General features: G+C 39.0%; 2 long non-coding RNA genes across 2 annotated transcripts in view; one reads left to right on the plus strand and one right to left on the minus strand.

Moving 5' to 3' along the window:
- The window catches only part of LOC135578668 (uncharacterized), a 34356-nt gene extending 21823 nt beyond the window's left edge, over positions 1 to 12533 (plus strand). Inside the window, exons 2-3 of the long non-coding RNA XR_010470664.1 lie at positions 830 to 1025; positions 12384 to 12533. This is a non-coding gene — a long non-coding RNA (uncharacterized LOC135578668). The remainder of the gene's footprint in view (positions 1 to 829; positions 1026 to 12383) is intronic.
- LOC135578667 (uncharacterized) overlaps positions 1 to 27595 on the minus strand; it is a 57181-nt gene that overhangs the window by 24073 nt on the left and 5513 nt on the right. Inside the window, exons 2-5 of the long non-coding RNA XR_010470663.1 lie at positions 23081 to 23154; positions 22149 to 22303; positions 5959 to 13085; positions 5172 to 5231 (exon numbers count right to left, since the gene is read on the minus strand). This is a non-coding gene — a long non-coding RNA (uncharacterized LOC135578667). The remainder of the gene's footprint in view (positions 1 to 5171; positions 5232 to 5958; positions 13086 to 22148; positions 22304 to 23080; positions 23155 to 27595) is intronic.

Genomic DNA, 27595 nt, shown 5'->3' on the forward strand with positions numbered 1-27595 from the left:
GTCTGCTTTCACATGCTACAAATAAAGACCATATGCAGAAATACAAAAGGGAAAAGCGGGTTGTAATGAAGGCTGACTTCTCACAGACCTTGATGCATGCATAGGTGTTCAGGTCTCTTTTGCAGGCATCTCTGGGATAGAAGAAAAAATACTGACTTTAAGTCATCTATGCTGTGACTACCTCAGCAGTTAGTGTGTTTCACAAGGAGAGAAACAGGGAAGCAGAAGAATTGGTGACAAGTATGTGGTGTCCACATCCAGTTTAAAGGTTTTGCAGAAAACTAGAACTGGTCTGATCCTGTTCATTCAATACCTGTTGGCAGTGGAAGAGCAGGTATCTTCCTGCAGAATTTCTACCAGTTTAGTTTCATAAAAAAATAAATCCAGTCTGCATGCTCCAAGAGTGAACTCTGAAGACAGTAGGGGAAATCACAGGCTTGCTCCTGATCCAAACTAGAACAATAAAGTCTATGGACGTGTCTACCACATGTCTATAGTGTCTACACAGCTGTAGCTTTAGGGCATTCACATCTGTGAGACTACATTCCCAGCCTCCTTCAGCTGTAAATAAAATAGCACTGTTAACATATTATAACCCAATAGCTCTTACATTTCCTTAGCTGTGGTTTAATTGAAACCCATAAAAGAGTCCTGATTCAGCACCTCCTGAACCCTGTGCAATTTTTTTTGGTTACTTCAAGAAATTGTAGAACAGCCTTCGGGTGAAATTCTCAGTCATTTTCTTTGAGTCAGATTTTTAAGTGAATGTAATTGTTATTCAGTAGTATTTTATCTCAGAACAAATGCAGGACCTATTTTGTATTGGCAGGAGCAAAGATTCCTTCTGCTGAGAAGACAGGAGATGATACAAAGCCAACTACAGTCTCCACAATTCAAGCTCTTTTCCAACATCTTCCAACACCAACACCTTGGCAGCTGCTGCGGCAAAGTCTGTCTTTAAGCACAGTATCAGTTACTACATCTACTGCTCTCTGCAGTTACATCTTTCTTCACTTTTGCCATGAGTAGGTATATTTTGTATTGACCTTTTTGATCTATTAGCCCAAGTCTGGCAACAGTCTAATTTCATGCCAAGTTTGTACCACTTACATTTAACAAAGAGTCAAATACTAACCTCTGTGAAACCCGCAGTTACTTCATGCTTCATGTCATTTTCTCTAATGCTTTTCTTCCCTCTATTCCCATATTTTTACGCCATTACATCGTGAGGCACATAACGCAGTAAAGTACTGCCAGAAAAAACCACATCTCTGTCCATGGCATATATTGCCTTTTGCTCAGTGATTTCTCTGCTGCAATGGATATGGTTCATATCCTCTAACTTTTCAGCAAGTCCCTGGAAGAAAGTGCTTGGTACTCATGAAAATACACTGCCAGAAAAAATGACACATTCATTGTTTTTTATGTTTAATATGATTCTGTGATGACTCCCCACCCACATACCAGGAACCTCTAACCTCCATTATGTTGGGCAACAGGGAGAAGTGTTTAAACTAATGTTCTGTTTGTTCAGCAAGGCACTTGCTAGATGTTCTACCATTGAGCTTTTCCGTTGCAAAGTAGGTTTATTTGAAGTAAAACTGGCAGGCAATTTTGTGATGAAATAATTATCAGAAACTGTTGGTGTGTCGAAATAGAAAAGTATTACTGAGAAGCTCTCATGCTACTTTTAAAGGACAAAGCTTATCTGGTCAAACTCTGACAGAAGACAGATGTTCACTGACCTTAAAGGAGTTTCAGGCAGGCACAGGGGAGTGAGAATCCAACCATGACATTCTTGCTTTGCTTAATTCAGCCCATGGGTCTGAACCTCACACTCCCACACCCCCAGTGGGTTTTCTACTCTCCGGACTGTTAAGTCATCTTCCCTTATGCTACAAACAGATAATATAAAGTGGAGTATCTCCAGTAAGAATGACTGAAATAAATAGACTCAGTAACCTACTTCAGGCGTTTGATTAAAACCTACCATTCCAGGGTTCAAATAGTTGTTTCAGTAGTAGCCTACAGAAAGGTAGACAGAAGTTCAAATCCTTTTGCATGTTCAGACAGAACAGAGCCTTTAACAGAGATCTAGATTTCTCATGTGCCAGCCCTCGAGATATTACATAAAATGTGATAGCTAGGTCTGCCTTTTTTTTGCCGATAACTTTGAAATGTCTTAATGTCATTTCAAAGTATAATATTCACACACACCCCAAAACATCAAATCTGCACAAAAATTCACAAAGAGAAATGGAAAAGATTTTTTTCACTGAGTTCTTGTTTAATGCAACTTTCAGTAACACTGGAGAGGGAGAATCAGCAACGTTTTGCATTCACATGATCCTTTAAGATCTCTTATTCCTTAAAAAAAGTGAATAAATTCATCTTCACTAATTCCTTGAGGTAGGTATTATCTTAATTTTGAAGATGAGAAAAATGAAGTATGGATGTAATAAGTTCTCCATATCAAATAAAAAGCCATTGGCAGAACTGCAAAGAGAACCTATATAGTCCTCAACCTTAACTATGACATTATCCTTTTCCATAAAATGTTCTTCTTTCCAAAGGTATCATGGTCAGAGTTGAAGTTAAAGATGCTCTTTTACCTCATCTATAGTGCTGAGGTTTTTCTTTTTCTCCTGTTCCATGAGATGGGTTCAACTACTCTTTAAAAGCAAGAATGAATTACGCAGATCATCCAGTCCTCTATATTTAAAGTATTTCCCTTAATCAAAGGAGTCTGAAGTATTTCAGCCTTGGATCTCCTTTCCAAATGTTGAACAGATTCTACTGTACACTGGAGAAATTGGGAATTTTTTTAATAACAACTTTTTCATTACAGCATCACACTTCAACAAATTATTTCAATGAATCAGTTTATCTTTTCCAATGAAAACATATTTTGCTGAGAAATTACCAACCACTTGACTTTCAGAATAAATTAATAACCTAGACCTAAATTCTAAATTCCTTCCTGGGGCATATTTCATCCTCTCAAGGATCTGATCTGCCAAATTAAAAAAAAAAAAATAAAAGGGGAGTAGTTCTAGAAATAACAATGGTTTTATCATTTGTATTTTGTTAGGAAAGCAATTTTAGTCATAGTGAAAAACCTCTAGGAACTTTCTTTTGTCTGCAGTGACATCTACTGGTGCTCAGAAAATTTTCTGAATATGAAGTAAGAATAAACATGTCAAAATTACACTAGGTATGAGGCCTAATAGCTTGAAGTTTTACTTCTAAGTAGGAGAGTAGGAAAAAAGCAGACTTTCCAGAGTTCAGCCATGTAAGCTCCCAAGGACTGCAGGCTTCACAGAATTACAGAATGTTAGGGATTGTAAGGGACCTGGAAAGACCATCTAGTCTTGTTCATGTCTCTTAATGTAAGAAGAAATGGTTCAAGTGGAGAGAGCACGAGTTCAACAGTGTTTAAAAATGAAAAAAAAAAAAAAATCACCTCATATATGGGGAGCAGATTGTTGCTCACTTTCTATCTGAGAGAGAAAGAACAGAGAGGAAAAGGCTGCACCAGAGAGAAGAATTCAAGAATGCAGGGGAGTCTACAGAAGCAGTGGTGCTGGCAGAAGTAGCAGGAGCCTAATGAAACTGAAATGAAACACAAATATAGTGAAACTAGCACAGTAAGCTAAGAAACTGAAATCCTGCACAGATCACCCTTGAGCATCCAAACCCCGCCTCTTGTTTTCTTTGCATAGTCCACAGTCAATTACTGCCCCTCTCATCCAGAAGACTGGATCCTCAACAGCATTGAGAATGTTTATGTCTTTCTGCTCTTCACTAACACAGTCCTTGTGGGTACTTAAGAATATATTATATCGGAGAAAAGTATACTCAAGTATTTTTCATTCTAAATTCCCTCCTTCCATGTTTTGTTCATATTGGATTTAGTTGTAAATTCATTAGAGGAAGCATCTAAGATATATCACAGTTATGATGCATTGCAAAACATGCCTTTGAAGCAACATAATAAATAGTAATGCACTCAAAAGTTATGTATACATGAGGATCCCACTCATTTTCTTCTTAAGCAAACAGAATATCTTGTATACTTCATTTGTACTTTATTTGATGATATGCACAATGACAAAGGTCTTCAAAAATGTGTCCTTTTCTTAACAATGCAGAATAATGGCATGTATTTTGAAAATCAGTACTGAATATATTCAGATATCAAATACTTACCATGTCTTTCTGAAATAACTGAGAAATATATCAAGAAATATTGTCCAATGGCAATAATTTAATGCTAGTCAAAGTCAGAAAGCTGCATCATGTAATGCATTAAATTATTCTGTCCCCCTTTGCCTTTCAGTTAAAATCAAGAAGATGTATGCTAATAAGAATAGTGGGCCTTCTCTCTAGACTTTGAAACCTTCCACATTATCCATGAATCTATCCTGTAGCTATTTGGAGAAGCACTGGGAGCAGATGAGTTATGAGTCATGGGAAGAAGAAAAGGCATGTCACAAAGGTTGAAATTAAATGCAAAGGGAAATGACAAGTACTGAAAATATAAGCTGCCTAACAAGCGACAGACAGTAAAACAAGGCAAATGCTGGAAATGGCAAATAATACAAGAAGACAAATACTGGGAAGAAAACACAATAAAATAAGAGGATGAAGACAGATACAGAACTAATGGTATTGTTGTATCCTAAGGATTTTTGAAAGGCTAAGAGAAAAGTAGAAACAAACAAAGCTCTAGGGAAGATGCTAAACTAAGGCTCAGTACAAAATAAGAGATCAAAACATTCACTTAGATGCTTGATTAGAAGCATCAGAGTTGTCACTTATCGACTCTGTTCATTGTTTTTTATATAACTTCAGTATACTCTATTCTACTCTAATCTATTTTTTTTTCCTGGCATATAAGTATGCACAGGGAGTTTTCAGGACAGTAGAAGGTTTTTGAGATCTTTAACCATTGATTTAAATGTGGTCATTCCAATTTTGATTTACACCTTGAGTGGTCTTAATGACTTGCAGAAACTACACTTGTTAAGGAAGGCAGAAATTTCATTTATTGATTCCAAAAGAAAAAGAAAAAAGAGAGCATGAAAATAAAGATGAAAGGCCACAGTCCCAGATGAGATATATGGGTGCAGCTAGATGGGCTTCTGATTTATATGACTTGGGAAACTCACCTTGAGGTTCCATCACTGTGAGAGAACTTCTGACGGTGGCATTTGATAACAGGGGAAGGTCTAGGGAGGAAATAGATTTTTAATTAAGAGCATTATTTATTCAGGCTAACCTAAGGCACCTTCATCAGGCACATGCTCTGAGTCACACCTGACTGGATACTCTGAATGCATTGACTTCACATGGACCCAAGGGAAGATACGGCAAAACTGAGAAGGCTTAGAAGTAGCTACATCAACACATTTACGAAAAAGGTTTCTAGTAAAAGGTAGAAATGAACTTACCCAACTCTTATGGTTATGCCTGACTTTAATATATCTAATAATGGGATTAAATTGAGAGTGAAACTTCCATCCTTTAAATAAAAGTTGGCAGCACTGTAAAGCTCAGTTGTTTTTAGAGGGTACCCACAGACCATTCTGAGAACATGGACTTTCCATCTTAATACTGCAGTCATGCATCTGAGTAGCTTTATATGCAGGCATAAAGCTAAAAAATAGCATACGTGTCTGATGGAACAAGACTAGGAGTTGGAAATTCAGACTTTTTCTTGCTTATATTAAAAATATTTTACATTGTTTCCTCATATTTTCAAAGGGCCTTCAAGTGAAGACCATCATCTAAGTGAAGTACTAATCCAAAATACTTGACTATAGGTCAGAATCAACCCCTAAGCATAGCCTACCAAGAGATGTGTGTTTTTAGCCTTTTATGCCACCTTATGAGGAGTTTTAGTGTCCTAACAATATGATTTGTTAGCTGAAATGTGACATTTACCAGGATATTTACCTTACTATCTTTTCTGGGACTTCTTAAAAATTTCAGATTGGAGGCCAGACACCTTAATATAAAATACAAAATGTTTCATATTAACAGCAAATTTCAAATTAAAAAAATCTTCTCAACATGGAGTCAGAATTTTAGTGGAGAAATATCATGACTAACTCCATATTACTGGCAAAGAGGTCTTATCCAGAGAAGTAGATATGATGGAATTCTGAATTTTTGCTTCAGTTAAATTTATGAGCCTATTTAGAATAGAATAGAGAAAAAACTTGGAATACACTTCAATTTTATTTAACAGGACACTACAGCTTGAAGAGTAAAGACAGAAAAACCTAAAGATATTGAGTTACACCGAATATAACCATAATTTTATAGGTTAAAAATTGGTTTTATAGTGTAATCAACAGGGAGAAAAATAGTACAAAAAATAGTGGCTATTTCTGACATAAAATATATGTTCTGTTTAAAAGTGGGATCAGTTGAAAATGTGGTTCTCCATACGTTAGAAAGCACAGAATGTATTACATCAAACTTCTTCAAAGTAACAAATTGAAAGACTCTCTCTTCACTATATCACCAGCTATTATCACGTTACCCTCTTAAAACACAAGTGCTAACACTTGGCAGCCCTTGGCCTAAACTAACATCACATCTATAGGCTACAAGGAAAAACACAGTTGAACACTTACACCTCTGCTGAGTAGAGATAAAACTGAAGTATTCACAATATTTGACATCTCTTTAAGTTGATAGCCAGTCAAACCCTACCCACATGTGTGGATATCCTTACTCATCACATGGAGTATTTTCTTGAATCACACACCATGAAACAATGTAGGAAACAACCTTCAAAGCTTTGTGGGTTGGAGCTTTGGAGGTGAGTTTAAAGCCAATTTAGTTGCTTATCTATATGTCCTATTGGACCACATTCTGAGCTACTCTAGGCTGTACTCTAGTCTTTCCCAAGAAATGTGGGTAGCATGTATGACTAGCAAGACCTTCAAAGGTACAGTTACCCATGACAAGATCCATCCTAGAGCTCAGTATGTTCATTTGTGCCATATACTCATGGTGGCATCTTCCAGCAACATGTCTCCAAATCCAACATCCTCTGTTCAGCAACTGAGAGGTGCTTTTGGATCACGTTTACAACAGGGCAAGTAGGATTTATAAACACATAAGACAGACACTATGTGTGTGGCACCGTTTTCTCATTTATTTTTTTGCAAAATATGTACACTAAAGTGACTGTATACAAACTTACGATAAAACTGGAAATATTGGTGATTAAGGAAGATTTTACTATTTAATTCAATTTTATTTAAATTATTAGTTTGTAAATTCCATAGGGAGAGGAATTAGATAAGGACAAAAATGAAAATAAGTTAAAAAGAAGTAAGAAAAGAAAAAAAAAGCAAAATTAAATGGCTAAGTATTTTAACTAGTGCTCACAAGCAATGTATCAGATAGAGGAACATGCACACTGTATAAAGGATTTATTAAATTATATTTAAAGTGCATCTAATAGTAAAGATTAATTTAGAATATATATATATAAAATTATTCAACTAAAGCAAACAGTATAATCATCAAGAAGCAAAGTGATCCATTCTAGACTTGCGATCCATGAAGGCTCACTTACTACACCATAAAGATAAAAATGAATAAAACAGTAAAACTGTGAAGACAAAAGAAACATTACATTTACTATTATAATTAATTAAGAAAGGCAACTACAAGTAAGAAGACTACACTACACTAATATTTTTGAATACAATGATTTTCAGTAATATAATTGCGTTCTCATTCAACAAGCCACCAAGAGAAGTTCATTTGTATGTCTTATCGTCACAGTCAGGGATTATATCATGATGCAATCAAAATTCGACCTTATTATACTGAATTTTATTAATTTTGTCTCTGTCAATCTAGTGTATTCAGAGAGGTTATCTTTACCACTGATTTACCTTCTGTATTGAAAAGGATTTTCTATAATTATGTAAGAGATGCATGTAACACCAAACTGACTGGTTTGAACCCAGTCCAGGCTGCCTTAAGCAGCCAGGTACTGTGAGATATAAATTGTCAACACTTAAAAATTAAAATCACAGGAGCTTTTGTCCCCAAAAACAATAGTGAAACATGAGCTTAACTGAATAGAGTGGTTTCTAAGTCTAAGCATTTACAAGTTGAGTCATATAAAAACAACGCTCAGCTACATGATTTCTGAACACATCAAACTTTTTATATGCTGAGTTTGCACAGCCTAACTAATGTACGTGAGACTACCTACAATACTGTGTCTTGTATGATTTGTTTATAAAAACATAAGTAAACGTGGCTTCAGTCACAGTCACGTGTGATTCTTGCAACTTCCCTGCTGAAAAAGCCTTTGAAAGTATATCCAGATAAGAAAATAAGAATATTTAAAACAACATGAAAAATTACATCTGAGAACTTGCTATAGCCTAGTATGAACTTTTGCTGAATAATAATACCTATTATCTATTTCATTGACACATTTTGAAGGGGATAAAAAACAGAATATGAAATAAATTATGGAGTCAATACATACTTTAAATTCAAAGAGAAGGTTACTGTGGCATTTCAGACCAACAATACCTTCATATCACTACAAATATTCTCTCTCACATAAGCTCTGTTAAAACAAAAAGAAATCACAAATCTGTTTGTATTTCCTTGTGGATAAATCTACACACAGAATTCATGCCAACCAAACCAAAGATGACATGTCAAGACAAAAGCATTTGTATTTTAGCCTTCCACTCTTTAGTACTGGAAATTACAAATTTCCAAGTTCATAGCACCGTGCCTTTTATCCAAAGGTCTTGATGTGCTTCATAAACTTTAATTAACCTTCAAAGCACGACTACCAGTCAGGCAGAAATTATATCATTTTCAAAAAAAGCGTGGCATGGCCTTCATTCCTTCTACCTCTACTCTGATTACATACTGCATTTTCCTTGCATGATGTATTGTGGAAAAATACATAATAGCAAAGCAAAAGGCCCTAGTGTGCCCAATCTTTATTAGTTTATCTTTCCTTGATTTTATTTCTTACTGTTTTGATAATACCTTAACTGTTGCATTTTTTGCTTTATTATTGAAATCCTATATGTATACCTAAACTGAGGTTCATTTAAACTGATGCTTAATTTAAATACAGAGCTATAAAGAAAGCCAGCATTTCTTGAGGACAGACAGAGGAAGTGTGATGGGTATATTCATTAGCTATTTGTTAACTGCAGTTGCAATTTTAGTGATCCTGTGACACATCTGACCAAAAAACACCTTCAGCTGGAAAAAGGGGGTTAGATACAAGCCATTTGAACCCAAGTTTGTTATTATATCTATAAATGAGAAAAACACACTTACCAAAAAAAAAAAAAAGAAAAAGAAAAAGAAAAAATAACAAACAGCTGGATTTAAACCAAAGTGCAAATACTTTGAAAGGGACACTAAATTCTGAAAGCATGTGTGATCAGCTCTCCTAAGTATCTACAGTTCAGTGCAACAATTAAAAAATGTGGTTGAAATGTAGCATATGCAGCTCAACCAAACATAAACCAGAAGATTTTTAGTGTGCAGTACTAAAACTCTGTAATAAATTTTAATACATGAACAGTTAAGGGAAAGATCCACAGGACTGCTATGAAAATTTAGAGATGGGACTTATTGTTGTGATAAAGAGGTTAAAGTATTTCACAAAAAGATTGAGAGAATATTATTTTGGGTACAGAAGAGGTCAGAATTTAAAACTGATGTGGAAGGCAGTGTTTTCTGAGAAGCAACAAAAGTCAAAACAAAATCAGAACTGGTAGCATGAAATAGTTTCTGCTGTAGCAGACCAGATTGTCTCAAAAAGATAGTATAAATAGTACTCTAATCCCACATAGCGCAGGATGCCGCCATGGGTCCTCCTGGTGGGGCATGGTCAGTACTATCAGGTTCACTTGCAGGCTGGGAGATGCCTGTATCTTTGGCCCTCCTTGTTGTTGTTCAATGACAAGGAGAAAAAGGTCCTCTTTCTATTCTATGGAGGTATACATATTTCAATGTCGATGAAAAAGTTATCTGTAAGAATTTTTAGCTTACATGTAGCTATTGCAGTATCGTGTGAGAAAGTGAACTGTCACAGAGGCACCCCAAGAGGACTTCAGGGAAATGATAATCTTAAATCAACTTTAATTTGCAACCAAAAGACAGAAGACAATAGGCTGGGGAGGGGATGGTAATTCAAAATCAATCAGCACTACAAAATCTTTTAACAAACTGCAGGTTGGATATATCAGCTTGGGATATTATTACTACAAGAGAACACAGGAATGATGACCACAGCGTGCATACACTCACTCAAAAGAAGAGGCCTCTCTCATTCGAGGGTACCCAAAAGAAATAATTGCTTGACTGGGGAAGGTGGCAAGTGCTCATCTCATATACCCAGGAGAAATAATCACTCTCCAAGGAGGAGGTGAGGGCTCTCAATCCTGTGAAGTCTCCTTAAATAGTGTCTCTGTTTAAGTAGAGGGCTCCAATCATAGTCCTTATGCTCTGAGAAGACCGCTCCAAGGGGGTCTTCAGTGGGGGCCTCTTTTTTTTAGCCTGGTTGGATTTGGCTGTGGTCACTATGAGCACAGTTCAGAAGTTCCTCTGGGCCCGGGGCACTTTGTTGGCTGAGGATCCTGTCTGTTGACCGAGGTCCTGCCCCTCCTGCTTCCCCAGCCAAGGGGATGTACATGACTGGAGTCACCGTGTCCCAGGAGGAGGACAGGACAGTTAACATCCAACCTAGGTGCAAATGTGAGGACAGCCACAGTGGGGTACAAAAGGTGTGAAATGGTCAGTAGCTCCCATATTGAAAGCTCCAGACCTTATCAGGGTGTGTGTAACTGGTACACATTCATATGCAGATCTGTGTCTGTGTGTTTGTCTGCTTGCATTATTTTTTCATTTATGAAAATTTTAGGACTAATAACTTCAAGCTATATAAAAAAAAAAAAAGTTTTATTTTAATAAAAAAAAGGCTATCTATAAACCTAGATATATCTATCAATCTGTCACGGTCCATTTGATGATGGACTTGTGATGGTTCTTTTACCTTGATCTCAGAGCGCAAAATTAAGGCAACCAAAATGCCAAGGGGTTATAATTCAGTCAAACAGTGTTACTTTATTAATTTGCCTGTAAAGCGGCACGTGATAGAGAGAGAGAGTAAGAAAGAGAAAAGGGAAAAGAAACAGGGAAAAAGTAAGAGTAAAGATGAGAAAATGAGGTTGCATTTATCACCAGTCCGGTTCGAGAAGCGTCCCTCTGGTCTCCGGTCCCATGGAGTCCTGACGGTCCTCCGTCATGGTTCGGGATCCTCTGGTGGAAAGATCTTCCAAAATGTCCATTCTGGAGTAATCTTTTATGCTTCTTCGCCCCCCCTTGCTCTCATTGTTTTAGGCCAGTCTCCGCCTTGATTTCGTAACCCAGGCTCGTACTGCACAGGCTCGAAAGATTCATGCTTTCTTTTGCCAATGCTTACGTGTCCAGCATTCAGGGGTCTTTTTCTGGTCCATTGGGTGACCTCAGGACCCTTGGCAAGCTTCTGGGCAGGTTCCTTTTCGCTGGCCATTGTTTGAGGGAGCAGGTGAGGGACACATGTTACTGAGGCTGCAGGTGAGAACGCATTCTTCTGGACGGCAGCTATTGTCAGAGAGAACCTCATAACAATAGCTTTCAGAAGGCTGGGGCTCGTTTGGCTGAAGCAGCAGGCAAAGTCCACACAGCAGCCATTGTTAGTAGCACCCCCCTGAATCGGAGAAACAGTGCAACACAATGCTTCTTCTCGGGCTTCTCTCCAAGTCATTGTCCATGCATTCTTTCTGTCAGGACTTCAGTTCTCTACGTTCTTGATGGCGATCTTCAAGCAAATACTGCTCCATCTTCGGACCGACTCTCACACAATCACACATAATTTTTCTAGCAGGGTGTATTTAGCCTCAGTGTCATTAAAATGTAGCAAGATCAATGAAGTATAAATTGTTATCAAAGGAGTTAATCTATCCATGAATCTGTATCTAGAAATCCCTTTACCTAGAAAGTTTATTTTGTAACGGAGCTCATGGCTGTCACAAAACATCCTTGCTGTCCTTCTCCCTTCCAGGTGTACCTGCACTCCAGTTCTGGATGGCACTCCAACCAAAGTGTGATTTTGGGCTATGCAGCTTTGCTGACTGGCAGGGACTCACTCTGGTGCAACACCACCACAGTGAAATACCTCCTAATTGGGAGTGTCACTGCAGTGGGGACAACTGGGCTGAGTCTTGCCCAGTGCAAGGCAGGTAGCTCCCAGCACTCTCACTTGTTGCAACAGCCAAATCCTGCAAGGCTATAAACCTGCCCTATTCTTCCTTTTCTGACAGGTTCATCACAGGGATATTGACTGCTCAGCTGCTTGGCTAATGCATACACATGAGTTCCTGGGCTTGCAGTGTGGCTGTGCCAGAAAGGGTGAGAGAGCACTAGAACAGGCTGCCCAGAGAGGTTGTGGAGTCTTCTTCTTTGGAGACATTCAAGGCCAACCCGGACACATTCCTGTGCAATCTTCTCTGGGTGTACCTGCTTTAGCAGGTGGGTTGGACTAGGCGATCTCCAGAGGTTCCTTCCAACCTCAATCATTCTGTGAAAGGGGAGTCTGGGGCACCAGACTCCCTGATGCACTTAGGCTGGCCCAGCCCTGTAACTGCATCAGCACAAGGCTGTGCCCCAATATGTCAGCTTTCTCCTCCACTGCTGCAGGTAGCAGTGAAACTGAAACTGGAAATTAAAAAAAATATCTTCTGAAAAGTGTTTTCTCGTGTTTCAGTTCTTTAATTTTATGGCAATAATGTTTTCTGCTTACAGGTATTTTGTGTTACATGATATGGTTTGCCAAAATATTATTTTCTACATGTATCTCAGTCTTATCTTAAATCCTTTCGCATGCAAACAGAAAAATTAAGATGATTGCTTGCAGGTCACAGAGTCTGAACTGAAGAATCTGCATCTCCAAATTGTAGGTATATGATATTTACCAGCTTAGCCTCTGTACAAATTCAATTGACCCTCCTGAGACAGACTGGCTGCTGGAGAGATAATAAGAAATCATCAATTATTTTTATAATCTTCAAAATTTTAAAATACTTTTGAACGCGCTGTCATGGCAATAACTGCTCATGTGAGAGCAGTTCCTAAAAATACTCATGAATTCATTATATGATTAGCATATATGCAATTCCCAAAAGAAACATTTCATAGAGCAGTACTTTTGAGGGCCTACTGCCAGAACATTAATGTTTCTGATGCTATAAAATCACTGTAAGAAAGTCTCTGTTATGAATAGCAACATTTCTTTTGCAGTGAAGGGGGATCTGAATGGTTTACATGATCAAACCTTTTTTGGCCCCTTGCAAAGTCTGATAGCTCATAAAATGATGTAGAATGAGCAGTGCCCCAGCATTGTAGGTTTTTATCAACAACAGTAAACTTTTATCTATGTCTGTTAACAATGTCTTTAAGATCAGGTCAGACTTACGGTTTCCAAAATGGTAGATTCAGTATTTAACTCACAATAGCACTTACTTGTAATATTCAAGGATATCTGCTGCTTTATTTACATACAGGATAAAGAAAAAAAATTGAGATTTCATTTTTAAATAGGCCTCCAAAGGGATATTCTGATGTTCACCTGGAGCAGCATGACATTATTTAAACATGATTTTGACAGGCAAATATAGAGTTTCAAATAAAGGAATATAACTTCATAATAAATCAGCATGAGTCGCTTATAAAAATCACTTATAAAAAGTTGCTTGTCTCATCATTTTGTCCGCAGCTTAGTTGTGTTCTTCTGTCTGACATATGTGGAATAGTGTGTGACACTAAGACACTATTACAGCATAAACTTACTCAGCACTTTTCTGGTGTCAAAGCACATTAAGGGTAGAGTTGTCGCAAAGTATCCTGAGAGAAACGCATATTAATAAGAATTACCCAGTCTTGCTGGTTCATGGTGCCTTTCATTTTCATTTTATGGAAGGGCAGTGATTAATTAAAACCTCTGTATGTGGCATATGATTAGGGAAGAGAAGCCCAGCTTCGCAAATACAAGCAAGATCTGTCTGTACGAGACATCACGGCTGAGCTGCGAGTCACCAGCCGGAGACAGAGGAGTGGGGGATGAAAAAGGAGTGGCTCATCAGTTGGAAACAAATTGCAGGAAATCACTGCTCCAGAACTGGATCTGTCATCTATATGATGTATGAACCTTCAGAGGCAGAGGCAGATGTCTCCTGAAGATATCTACAAACCCTACTCTAAATTAGTTTTATAATAGAAAAGCCACAGCAATTCAGCTTTTCAGGTCTGCCTGATCACAGTCCACCCATGTGATATCCCTTAGACAACATCCTCAGCTGCTTTGTTTATACTGGGTAAATGGGTTGGAGCAGAAAAGGTCCTACCAGGTGCATGCCTGCTCTGCGACGGTTGCTGTAAAACAGCTACAGTGGCTATGTAAGGTCTATAAGAGGAGGCAGTATGAGAATAACAGGGGCAGAGCTGCCAAACAGCCACTAACACTTGCATTCTGCTGTAAGACTCAGCTCTGACCTTAATTCAAAGGGTCGTCATTTGACTTCTGAACTTAAAGCACTCACCTTTTCTAAGGTGAATGCTTTCACCTCTGGGGAGAGGCAGAGCATATGCTTTTACCATATCTCTCATCAGGAAAACTTGTCCTTCAAGAGATGTGTTTTGTCAAATCACCACAGTACTTAGCACCTTTCCCTCGGTGGCTGTTCTTGTTTTGCAAGACTCTGGCTTCCAAAGTATTCTGCCAGTGATCAAATAAGATGGAAAATGCAGGAAAAAAAGTCCCACTCTTCAGGGTATGTCTTCTTTGGCAAAGACAGCACAAGCTTTCTCATAGAAGAGAAGGACAGGGACATTTTTTGTCCACAGCTAAATAAGTTTCCCAGGAGCTCAAACTATCTTGAGAGAGAACAAACTGTGCTAACAAGCCACTGTCTTCAAGACTTCATGCATTTTCCAAAGATGCCATGAAAGAAATACTTGACTCAGAGAAATGTATATGCCTGAAATTTCTTCACCCTTTGTAACCCATGCTTCTTTAGGGTTTTACCTAAATGGCTCTGTCTTTCAGGCCCTTGCTTCCCACATTTGCAGGGTGTCCCCTACCTGAGTACACTGAAAGAGACTTCTCTTTAGTCTCTTTCTTTCCTTCTTAAGCCCTCGGTGCTGGGCTAAACTTAAGAAATACAGAGTATGACCCAAGTAATGCAAATGCTGCATCTGTCAGCATTTACTTTGATTTTCCTTTCATAAACAAATACAAATCAGATAATACACCAGAAGAGAAATAATATCTGAGCAATTATTTAAAAATATTTTTCACATCTTCTAAGCACAAATAAAAATATTAATAGCACATTTTTGGGAAATAATTACCTAAGCTAATAATAACTTTGTCCAGATGCTCTACCAAAAAGTGATGTGTTCTCATCTATCACTGTAAGATTTACCTGAAAACTTAAAACAGTATCAAATAAACAGCTCTGTGAAATTAACATACTGAAAGATCTATTGAAATGTGCTTGTGTGTGAGGGATAATGACTAATGACTAATACGTAAAAACATCTGCCCATATATTTGTAATGCAGATGGCACCTTAAATTAGTTAGTCTGTGTATTAAAGGAATTATATGAAAAATAAGAGATGCAGATCACAACATTTGATTATATTCTGCAAGTACTTGAGGAACATGCAGAAGACCTGTCCCAGAGAGTGTTTTAATAAAGATGATTATTTATACAGTTGTTTGAAGAGATGTGTCATGCTGCTCATCTGAACTGTCACATTCACATTTTCTCAAGCACACAACACAGCTAAAAACACTTGCTCAAATATGAATTTGAATGACAATAGTGACATCAAGTGGTCATCTTTGTTAATTGCTGCTGTAAAATGCCATGAAACCCCTGCTATAATGGCAATGTCAAAGAGTAGACTTCAATTTAGTACACAGTGCTAAATCAGCTAGAGCTGCTTGTATATCAACTGCAAAGGTGAAATTATCACCAATTGTCAATGTGCAGTTTAAATTCACAGTCAAGCATTTTAAACACAATCCTGTTTACAATGTAGCAGTGCCCATAATGTACTGACAAAAGCACAAGCAGAATATGAAGGCAGAGCACCTCCACAGGATGGGCTGCACCTTTAAAAAGCTGGCAGCAAAAGCCTGAAGAACATGGCCCGAACCATACAAGCACTTATGCATGGGCATAAAGTTGGGTGTGTCACCAGCACTGAATTATGTGACAAATTTCTGTCTCCAGCAGTGCTTCCCCACCACTGAGTCCTGGTGCTTGTTCTCACCCCACTCAGCCCCTGTGTTGACAGGACACTCACTCATGTCCACATGCTCTTGCTCCTCTAATACTTTATACCTGCTCAAAACAACTGGTTTGTGCAGGCTGAATGGGTGCTAGAACACACCTTCCAAACTGTCACCTTGCTTGGATAATCAGAGGCCCCTAACACTGGCGAATGTTCTCATGCCTCAGAAGCCAACCTCTGTGCAGCAAATGAAGTTACCAAGACAAGCTGCATAATTAAAGGCTGGCTGGAGCCATATGCTTGGCTTTTTGCATGGCTGAGAGGGCTTCACTGAACAGCAGGAGAGCAAAGATCACTCAGTAGTCAGGGATACAACGAATGCTCATGTGGTTATTTTTGCTGCTTATTGAATCCACATTATCTTTTTAATCTGCTGTTGATTTCTTTACCCCCTTCTCAGTGCCCATGGCCACAGTGTGACAGAATTTCTACTAAAATCTCTCATCTTTTTTAGTTCTCCATTACTTTTTTAAAATAGTTTGCTTCATTTCTGCATTTAAAAGCACTATTTGCTTTTTATTGCCCTTGCTGCTTATGTGTTCACAGTATCACAGTATCACAGTATGTTTGGGATTGGAAGGGACCTCAAAGACCATCTAGTCCAATCCCCCTGCTGGAGCAGGAACACCTAAGTGAGGTCGCACAGGAACATGTCCAGGCGGGTTTTGAATGTCTCCAGAGAAGGAGACTCCACAACCTCCCTGGGCAGCCTGTTCCAGTGTCTGTCACCCTTACTGAGAAGAAGTTTTTTCTCAAATTTAAGCAGAACCTCTTGTGTTCCAGCTTGATCCCATTACCCCTTGTCCTATCATTGTTTGCCACCAAGAAGTGCCTGGCTCCATCCTCATGGCACTCACCCTTTATATATTTATAAACATTAATAAGGTCACCCCTTAGTCTCCTCTTCTCCAGACTAAAGAGACCCAGTTCCCTCAGCCTTTCCTCATAAGGGAGATGCTCCACTCCCTTAATCATCTTCGCTGCCCTACGCTGGACCCTCTCCAGCAGTTCCCTGTCCTTCTTGAACTGAGGGGCCCAGAACTGGACACTATATTCCAGATGTGGTCTCAACAGGGCGGAGTAGAGGGGAAGGAGGACCTCTCTCAATCTACTAACCACCCCCCTTCTAATACACCCCAGGATGCCATTGGCCTTCCTGGCCACAAGGGCACAGTGCTGGCTCATGGTCATCCTGTTGTCCACCAGGACCCCCAGGTCCCTTTTCCCTACACTGCTCTCTAATATGTAATTTCCCAACCTACACTGGAACCTGGGGTTGTTCCTGCCCAGATGCAGGACTCTACACTTGCCCTGGTTAAATTTCATTAGGTTATTCCCCGCCCAACTCTCCAGCCTGTCCAGGTCCTGCTGGATGGCAGCACAGCCTTCTGGTGTGTCAGACACTCCTCCCAGCTTAGTGTCATCAGCAAACTTGCTGATAGTACACTCTATTCCCTCGTCCAAATCGTTAATGAATATACTGAATAATATTGGCCCCAGTACTGACCCCTGAGGCACTCCACTAGATACTGGCCTCCAACTAGACTCTGCACCATTGACTACCACTCTCTGTCTTCTCTCCTTAAGCCAGTTTGCAACCCACCTCACTACTCTATTGTCTAGACCACACCTCCTCAACTTAGCTGTGAGGATGCTGTGGGAGTGTTATGGTGTTATGGCTGTAGCCTTAACTGTGAGGAAAGACACCTCCTGGTGCTGACAACCTGTCAGAAATTACTAGAGCTGTTCGCAAGTTTGGGTGCACACATGCAGTCTGTTGTGTTAAGAAGATTAATTTAGCCAAAGTTAAACCCCCTTGTGTTCTAGCATGACCTCAGCGCTTACAGTGGGGGCTGGGGGCAGCTGGGATTAACCCGACTGATGCCTAATTACATCAAACAACCTGAAGTCAGCACTATAAGTCTGACTGGGCTCAACAGCCAGTCCAGCGTACGCGCTGGCACAGATTCACAAATAGTATAATATATGCTGTAGGTCTGAGTGCATTAACGTTGAATTTGCACAATTAGATTCACGATAGTATTGGCCAGTTGCACTCACTGATTTTATGCTCTGGCACAGTTTCATGAATAGTATAGTATATATAAATCTGAGTGCATTCAATGAGAAATTCTCATAACTAGATCCACAAATAATGAGGTTTATTAAAACAATAGCTGCAAGTTCTTTTAGATGCCGTTTATAAATACACTGTCTGCAAAAACACACTTTAGTTGCAAAATACACTTTAGTTGTAAAATAAATGTTAGTTGCAAAAAATAAGTATTAGTACCATAAATATATAAATTCCAAGATGACTATATAGCACTGTTAATGTGATTATAAATAGAAACTTGAAGTCTTAAGTGTCCTGATGAAGTGCACAAATCTTACCCAAGAACATCCTCCTGAGGGTCAGAAAGATAGGCTCAGCCCTTCAACTGCTCCCAGAAATCTTTTTATGCTGTTCCCTTGAGTTCTCAGTGAGGATGTCTTCCCCCATCCTTCCTCTGTTGTTAGGGTATTTTATACTATTTTCTACATTTAGGTGGAGTTTGAGTGACTCCAGTCATACATACCTTTACTATTGAGTGGTGTAGAAACCCTTGCTTCAATTTTTAAGGCAAAAACTTCACCACACATGCTCAAAGGTATGCTGGGGGCAGGTATCCTTTGAAATGGGAGTGTGTTTTGGTATTAAAATGAGATTATAATGAGCAAAGTTCATCCATCAGAAAAATTTCTGGCAGTTTTGTATGAAGAAGGCTACAGTTATAGGAGTTATAAAGCAGCAAGCCCTTGTGAAGGTCACGAAGTTTTGCTGGGTGCACTGCTTATTGCTTGGTGTACGTCATGTAGATGCTCACATGCCCAAAAGTAGCACCACTGAAGAACATCAAAACAATGAACAGCTGGGCAAGGCTGTCAAAAATGAAGTAGCTCAGATGGACTTTGACTGGAAGCGTAAGGCTGAGAGTAAGCTATTTGAAGCTTGATAAGCCCACAAAACATTGGGACATCTAGGGAGAGATGCAACATATTGATGGTCTCATGATCAAGGGGTAGATCTGACCATGGATGCTATCACACATGAACACGAAAGGTTACTCATGAACATGAAACATCCCACAATCAAGTGAGACACATGACTAAAGTCTCCTTGGAACAGAGGGCAACAGCTGGATTTTCAATATGGCAACACCTGGCAAATTGGCTATATTGGACCACTACCATGAACACACCAGGGTAAGTGTTGTGTACTTACTATGGTGGAAGCAACTACAGGTTAGCTGGAAGTACAGCCTGCAAACCATGCCACTACCCAAAACATCATCTTAGGTATTACCTTGAAAGGCAAATTTTGTGGTAACATGGTACCTCAGAATTAATTGAATCAAACAATGGGAACCATTTCTGAAATAACCTCATAAACTCCTGGGCTAAGAAACACAACACTCTGTGGGTGTACCACACGCCCTGTCACTCACAAGCCTCTGGAAAAACTGAGAGATAGAACAGACTACTGAAAACCATGTTGAGAGTGTTGGACAATGGGACATGGAAGTAGTGGGATATAAATTTAACAGAAGCCATGTGGCTGGTTAACACCAGAGGATTTACCAACCACCGTGGTGTTTAATAACAATTAGTGGAAAAACACTTTTTTGTAAACATCTTAGTCCAGGCCTGCACCTGTAAATCCTATAAATTGTCAATGGTGAATAAAGAAGCTAGCCTAAGTCTAGGCCTAGGTCAGCTGTCTGCTTGGCCAGGCTTTGCGCTCCTTCCTGAACAAGATCTCTGCCTCTGCGTGAATTTCTGTCTGCGTCCCGGTATGCGTCGTTCCTAATTGCCGCACCCTGGTCCTACCCAAACTAACCCCATCATAATGTGGGAGGAGATAAGGTCCCCGTACCGCACACAGGGAAGTGGCTGGGGATGGCGACGTGGATTGCTTCCACCTTGGGAAACAGCAAACCCCTTTGTGGGATTGTCTTGACTCAAGAAACAAGATGGACTTGGTGTGTAATGCAGAAGGATGGGGACACTCTCATCCTTGTGCCTCATTTGAAGAAAAATAGTTTGTGAAGGGAGTTGTAAATTGGAGGAAATAATGTAGCAGGAATGACCAGAACCAACAAAGAGTGAGCTTCACAAGGAGCCAGGCAAGTACAACAACGACCCAAACCAAGCTGGTGTTGGTACACACTGCTTGAACATGCTGCTTCTCCTGTCCTGTGCATCCATCTTGACAGATGGGGCCAAAGTCATAGCATGTCCTTATAAGCATTTGAAGGAGTGGAGGAAGCCCGTGGAATGGGATAATAAAATCTGCTAAGGGACAAGGCATAATAGCTAATGAGAATGTATAAAACTGAATCTTGGTTATAAAGATGGTTTAAGTGTATAGTATAAGCTAAGTGTCACTAAGAAGGGATTTCAGTAATGAAAATTAGATACAAAAGGATGGTTAGAAGATGTACAAATGTATTAAATTACATGGGACATGAGCATTATGCAAATGGTATTAAGTAAGGGGTGGAGTTTGTATTCAGTCTGGCTGGCATGGAATTAACTTCTCCCACAGCGGCCCTCATAGTGTTGTGCTTTGTATCGACAGCTGGAACAGTGTTGATGACACACCAGTGTTTTGGCTACTGCTGAGCAGTGGCCCCACAGCATCAAGGGTGTCTCTCCGAACCCTCCCACTCCCAAAGGTCAGTGGGCTGTGGGTGTGCAAAAGCTTGGGAGGGACAGGACAGCTGACCCAAGCACAGCAAACAGATGTTCCATTCCATAAGATGTCATGCTCAGCAATAAAGTGAAGAGAATGGAGGACAGTGAAGGGGAGCAGCCATCACTAGGGTGTTAGTCTTGTGGAGCAACTGCTACACATACTGAGGCCCTACTTCCCAGGCTGTGGCAGGACATCACCTGCTGATGGGAAGTAGAGAATTAATATTTTTATTTTCCTTTGCTTCCATGTGCAGCCTTACTTTTTCTTCGTTAAATTGCTTTTATCTTGACTCACAAGTTCCTTTTTAATCTTATTTTCTTCCTCTGCTGGTCCTGCTGAGGAGGCAAATAATAGAGCAGAGGGTGGGCACCTCGTGTCCAGACAAGGTTAACCCACCACACCTTTTCACAGAGCAATACCACAAAGCCAGCTCTTGTCTGTAAGAATATTACTCCAAGGCACTGAAAGAACCCAGCCCCAATACAGCCCAATTTATTTTTAAGTGCCTCTTCTTGGTGCCCTGGCTATTTCCATCAATAAAGTAATAAATCACTCGTATTATTTGTGCCTTGTGTGGCACCAAAACAGGTCTGCTGCAAAAGTACCCAAAAGAATCTACTCAATAACAGAATAAAAATAAAATCTCAACTAGTACTCCAATAAAGTAGAATTACGATGTTTTTCAAAGAAGCATGGGACACTTGGACACCCAAAGAGTATGATAATTCTTTTTTAATGGTCAAGCAGACACAGCACATAAACTAGTGATTTACAGAAAAGCAATGTATGAAGACTTCGATTTGTAAGCACAGAAGGTTTCATTAACACACACCATAAGACAGTCTGAGGCTACTGTATTCTTCCTGCAAGTCTGTTTGAGTCAATCATCTTATAAAAAAAATAGCCAGCTAACGATTTCACACTAAATGAATTATCAGAACTCTGAAATATTTTTAACTATCACATGTATGAAACCCACAGAATCGTACCTGTCTTTGTCCTTGTTATTTTCTCCATCTTTCCCACATATTCTTTTTACTCTTCAATTATCTTTGACCAGTTTTGACACTACTTAAGAAAACAGAATCTTTTCTTTTGTGTTACTTTACGTATAAATATTTCTAACCCAAATTTAAACGGAGTCCTAAAGAAATAATAAATAATAAAATTTAATTAGTATTTTCCTACAAGAACTTTGAACACTTTCAGACTTACAGAAGCTGGTTAGATTCAAATTTCTAATCTCAACATGTCTCAGAAATTCTCCCTGAAGGAAAACTTATATGGGATTAACTTCCTGTTTTGTCACTTAGGAAAGGTGCAACAGCAAAACAGGCTTCTTAATTGTTTTGAAACAACAATACTTTCTGATTTGAAAATATAACTATTTTTAGGTAGTGAAAATCTTTTAAAATCATACCATCTTGATAGATTTCCCAGAACTAACTTCTTATGAGAACAGTTTCTGGAATGTCAGTACTACTGACTAATTTGCTGGTTTTGCCTTGGCCAGTATCTACAATGCTTTTATTGATGTTTCTATGCCGGGGACAAAAAAGGATTCACATCCTGCATAATTCCTCTAGTATTTCATCTGTATTTTGACTATATATACAGCACAATTACTACAACATAAATACTGTCAGTTTGAAGGTCATGTTCTAAACTAATTTGTATTTGTTGCTCTTAAAACTTATTATTTATAAAGCTTTTGAAAATTTACTTTTGATAAATTTGCTGAGATACGGATCTGTACTAGATATTAGAAATATTTACACAGAAATATATTTCCAGTTTACTAAATCAGATCAAGTTTCTCTTTTTCATTGGAGACCACAAGGTGGCATGTGAAACATACAATAAACATACTTGAAAGAGAATAGTACAAAACTAGAACACAGTTCTACTGGATGATCATTACCTGAAAATTCAAACAGTTTTAAGAAACAGCCAATATTTGTGGGTTTTTCTCTTTTTCAGTCCAAGCTCTTTACACTGGAAAATGAGAAAGGTGTACAAACTTTTTATTAACAAGGAAGGATTATTCTTTCTAATATAAAATTATATTCCGAAGAATCTAACACAGACAATGTGTCTTGTTACCCACAGAGGTAAGACACAGAACAATCAGTGTAACCTTCAGAAAATTTCTTCCATGATTTCCATTCAGGAGCCATAAAAACCAGACAGACCATCATGTATGCAGCTGTGGTGTGTTACCTGGTACCATTGTGCTCCACCATGGAAGGTCTGAGCCTGTTCATACTGATGTTTGCTTGAGTATAGTGAAATTTTTTTCACCTATCTCACGCACTTCTGAATTCAGCAGATTCAGTAGATGTTTGGGATGCCTGAAGAATACTAAAGCTGTAAGGGTGTTAACTGTTTGGAGCTAGTTGTTAGGGTGTCTTCTTTTCATACGCTTTATCTGAGATGATAACATCATTTTTGCCATTGCCAATAAAGAGGTTATCATGTTGATGTGTCTAGTTTTCTGAATTGCACTCCAGAGAAACATCTTCATTCTGCAGATCACTTCAAATGCATTCCCAAACCCCAAAAATGTCTTTCTGCCTCATCTCAACTACCATGTCAGCCTCTCTTTTTCCCTTTATGATGGTGAACTGTGGTAACTTGAGGTCTGTTAGTTCTTTACGATCATTTCATATACTGGCCAAGTGTCAATAAGCTGATGGAAGACCCCCACAGAAAAGGTCTGTATGCTCCAGCCTAGACTTGAGAAAGGGTCATGCCTATAGGTGTTCAGACAATTTGAACTTGTAGGAGTGGTGTTTGGTACCTTGCACACATGGGCTGGTATATGGGGTCCTTATTTAATACCTATTCTACATACATATTGTTCATTAAAATATTCCACCTTCATTTTTGCATTTTTGGTTTTGTTTTGTTTTTTTTTTGTTTAGTTGGTTGGGTTTGGTTTTTTGGGGTTTGTTTGTTTGTTTGGGGTTTTTTAGGAGCTTTCTCTGGAATTTACCTTCTCCAAAACTGTTATATTTATGCTGAAAATATGCCTTACGTTATTTCCAGATGACACACTCTGATTACGTATACAAACAGGAAGACCTGTGTTTGACCAGTGTTTATGCCCAAAAAAAAAGGAAATGATTAACAGAGTTGATTCAGTTTGGCTTAATACAAATTCCTCAAGACATAAGTACTGTTGTTAAAAGTCATATACTTTCATCAGAATGTTCATCAGGAATTACCTGCTCCTACATGAACAAAAAATAATTGCTCTTACTAACAAAATGACTGAGGTTTGGATTATCAGTGAACAGGGTTGAATGCTGTAGTCAACAAACAGTAGGGAGGCTTTATTTCACTTTAAAAAAAAAAAAAAAGTGTCATCATAACCATTAGTTTTATACAAGAAAAATGATGTCTCTTTAAATTAAAGAGTATCTATTAAAGATGGTTCAGAATCACAGAGTTTGGGCAAGATTTAACCTAGTTCAAGCCTGAAGGGTTTCAAACCTGGAGCTGGAAACTGGGACTGTTGCTTCTATTGAGAATTCACTCCTGTACTGTACAAAGTATGTTCAGTTCCTACAAGTCTTAGCTCCTCATTTCACTTACAGATAGGCTGCATCTTGATTTGATTTCAAGGCATATAGGTGTTGCCAAATAAACATACCAATTTTTACCCTTATTAAAATGTCAATACAAAACACAAAAAAGCAAATGCAAATGTTTAATCTTTCCGCCACTTGACCATCTGGTCTATGCATCCATTTGCTTACCTAAACCTCTTCTTGCAGCCTTGTAGCAAAGTAATGAATGTTATAGCTTGACAGCTATTTGGAGAAAATTGTCGCTATTCAAGCTTCAGGACAGAGCTCCAGTAGACTGCATACTTCTGATAACTAATTACAGACCTGGGAGATTTCTTATACTCTAGGCGGTGCTTTGCATCAAATCTGCCACATGACTTTTCAGCTTGCTTTCAGATTAAATAATTTTATGGGAAACACCAAGAACATCAGCATTTTAGACTGATAATCAAAATAAAGATTAAAATATAGAAGTGGAGGGGAAAGGGGAAGCTGAAGTATTTCAGGAAATACACCAGCCTAAAAAACAAACATAGCCTGATAATGAACATAGCAGATCACTGAATACCTTATATTACCTGCACTAGTAAATTCAGAGGTGTCAGTGAATGTTCCTGTGCCCTGGAACTCAATCTTCTGCCAGATTGTTCTGTTAGAAGAGTATTAGAATAAGACCTTTTGGCTCATGAGAAATACCCCTTTCCTAAACAATCTTCCTGCTTCAGGAGTTAGAGCCAGTAACTATTCTTAACAAGTATTTCTAATGCAGATTCTCTGTTTTGGATGGATGACAGTTGTGCCATGCTGTCCCGTTCCAACAGATGGGACGAGCGATGAGTTAACTCTGAAGATGACACGCGCCCTGACTCGACAGGTGAGATCAGGTGTGAGTTAACTCCGGGTAATTCTGCATGGCAACGCAAAGTGAATGAGAGACAATCACTCCAGTGGTCCAATTCTGAATTTACTAAAAGCACATGGTGGTATACAAATTACAGCGGTTAGTGATTTGGCAAAAGTATGTTATAACACAAAACTTATCAATACATTGATGGCAAAAGCCCTTCTAAAAATGGTGGATTGTCAACAATTAGTAACTGTAATGCAAAACTTAACAAGACTTTAGCAGTGGAACTTCCAATGATATTACTTTAATATGTTTAAGAAAAAGGAAGAGAGAGAGAAAAGAGGAAAACCAAGATATCGGAAAGAGAAAGAGAGAGAGAGTAAGATATCACCACTCCACAGGTACATCCTCTGGAGGAGGAGACATGTTGAAGATTCACACGCCGCCAACCCGTATCATACATAAGGTGGTTTTATAACCCAGTTCATTTACATGAGAGATAGGAGAGGGCAGTTCGTCCCCTCCCTCTGCTCGCTTTTCATGCTAATTAGGAAGACTCTTCTGGAAATGGGTCTGGGGTCTTCAAACTAGGGGGAAGTTCACAGTACTGACCAGAAGTGAGTTGTCTTGCCCGTCAGGGGTAGCTGTTGGTTCGTGATTTCTTCTGGTGGTTGGTTGTCTGACAGATGGTTCATCTCTATCATCCCAATTAGGCCATGAGGCCTTTCACAGCAACACTGTTAATTGCCCTTATCTTACAAGGTGTCTACCTCTATGGCCACAAAACTGGGAAAGATAAGATGAGGTGTCCTCTATCTTTTCCTCCCAAAGTAACAAAATCCAGACGTTTAAGGCATAACAAGGTCCTTCGTTCTGCTAAGGATGGGGGTTGCGCTTCAAGGTTGTCACACATGCTCGCTGGCCTCCTTGCTAAGAAATGGTCCAGCGCATGTTTAATTTATTAGCATGGATTCATGACTGAGAGACCCAGGCTCCATGTGTCCCCAAAAAATCCAAGACAGTACATGCTGAGGAAGATACAGAAAAGTACCACGGTATTACTGTGTCCAAGAAGAATCCATCAAAATGTCCGCCTCTTTCCCTTCCTCCTTCTCTACTGAGCTCTTGTCTTTGTCCTGCTTGCACACATAAAGCTTCACTGGGTTTATGCAAAGCAGGTGGCTAGGAAGACGACTGGCATTATCAAATTGCTCATGTCCCACAGCTGGAGGACAAGACAGAAACAAAACCCCAGGTGACTCAGAAGTATTGTACTCCAAAGTGCTCCCTCCCTCCAAGCTGCCAGAAAAGCTCCTTGCAGCTCTGCCCCTTGATTCAGTCAGCTGGGTAGCGTCCACATGTTGCAATAGCTGGGTACAAGTAGTTTCATGCAGATCTCTTAATACAAAACTGTGTAAACAGTCATCTAAAGCAATAGGTAATAATTTCTAAAATAATTCAGATATTCAGGAACAGCCCAGCTGGTGTGTGGCACAGGCTAACAAGAAGGGTTAATTAGAGCTGGTAGGAGACTACACGGGTGATTGTAAAGGGTGTTGGTTTCCATGGTGCTCCTCCTTGAAGCCCTCACCATCAACAGATCTGAGCAAGTGTATCACTGTATTGCCAGGGTGGCAGCAGGCAAAACAGGATCTCAGTCAGAATCTAAACACCTGATGTTTTGTTTCAGAAAATACAAGGGCTGGGAACAGTTTCTCGCTGATAAGAACAAGCACAATTGAAGAGGTTACTACCAAACTCCTTCATTCCTGCTATGTAGATAGTACAAAATATTCCTTTTTAAAAGAAAAAAAAAAAACAAAAAAAAATACAAAACAATAACAAAAAAAAAAACAAACACACACACACCAAAAAAAAAAAAAAAAGGAAACCACAAGGCATTGTGATTACTGAATGACTCATTTTCTAAAACAAGATCCTTTATACAACTCTAAATATACAAATCAAATGCAGAGACTCTCAAGAGTTAGAAGAAAAATTTTCCCAAAATATTTCA

Source organism: Columba livia, chromosome 2, assembly GCF_036013475.1.
Source record: "Columba livia isolate bColLiv1 breed racing homer chromosome 2, bColLiv1.pat.W.v2, whole genome shotgun sequence".
Lineage (NCBI taxonomy): Eukaryota > Metazoa > Chordata > Aves > Columbiformes > Columbidae > Columba > Columba livia.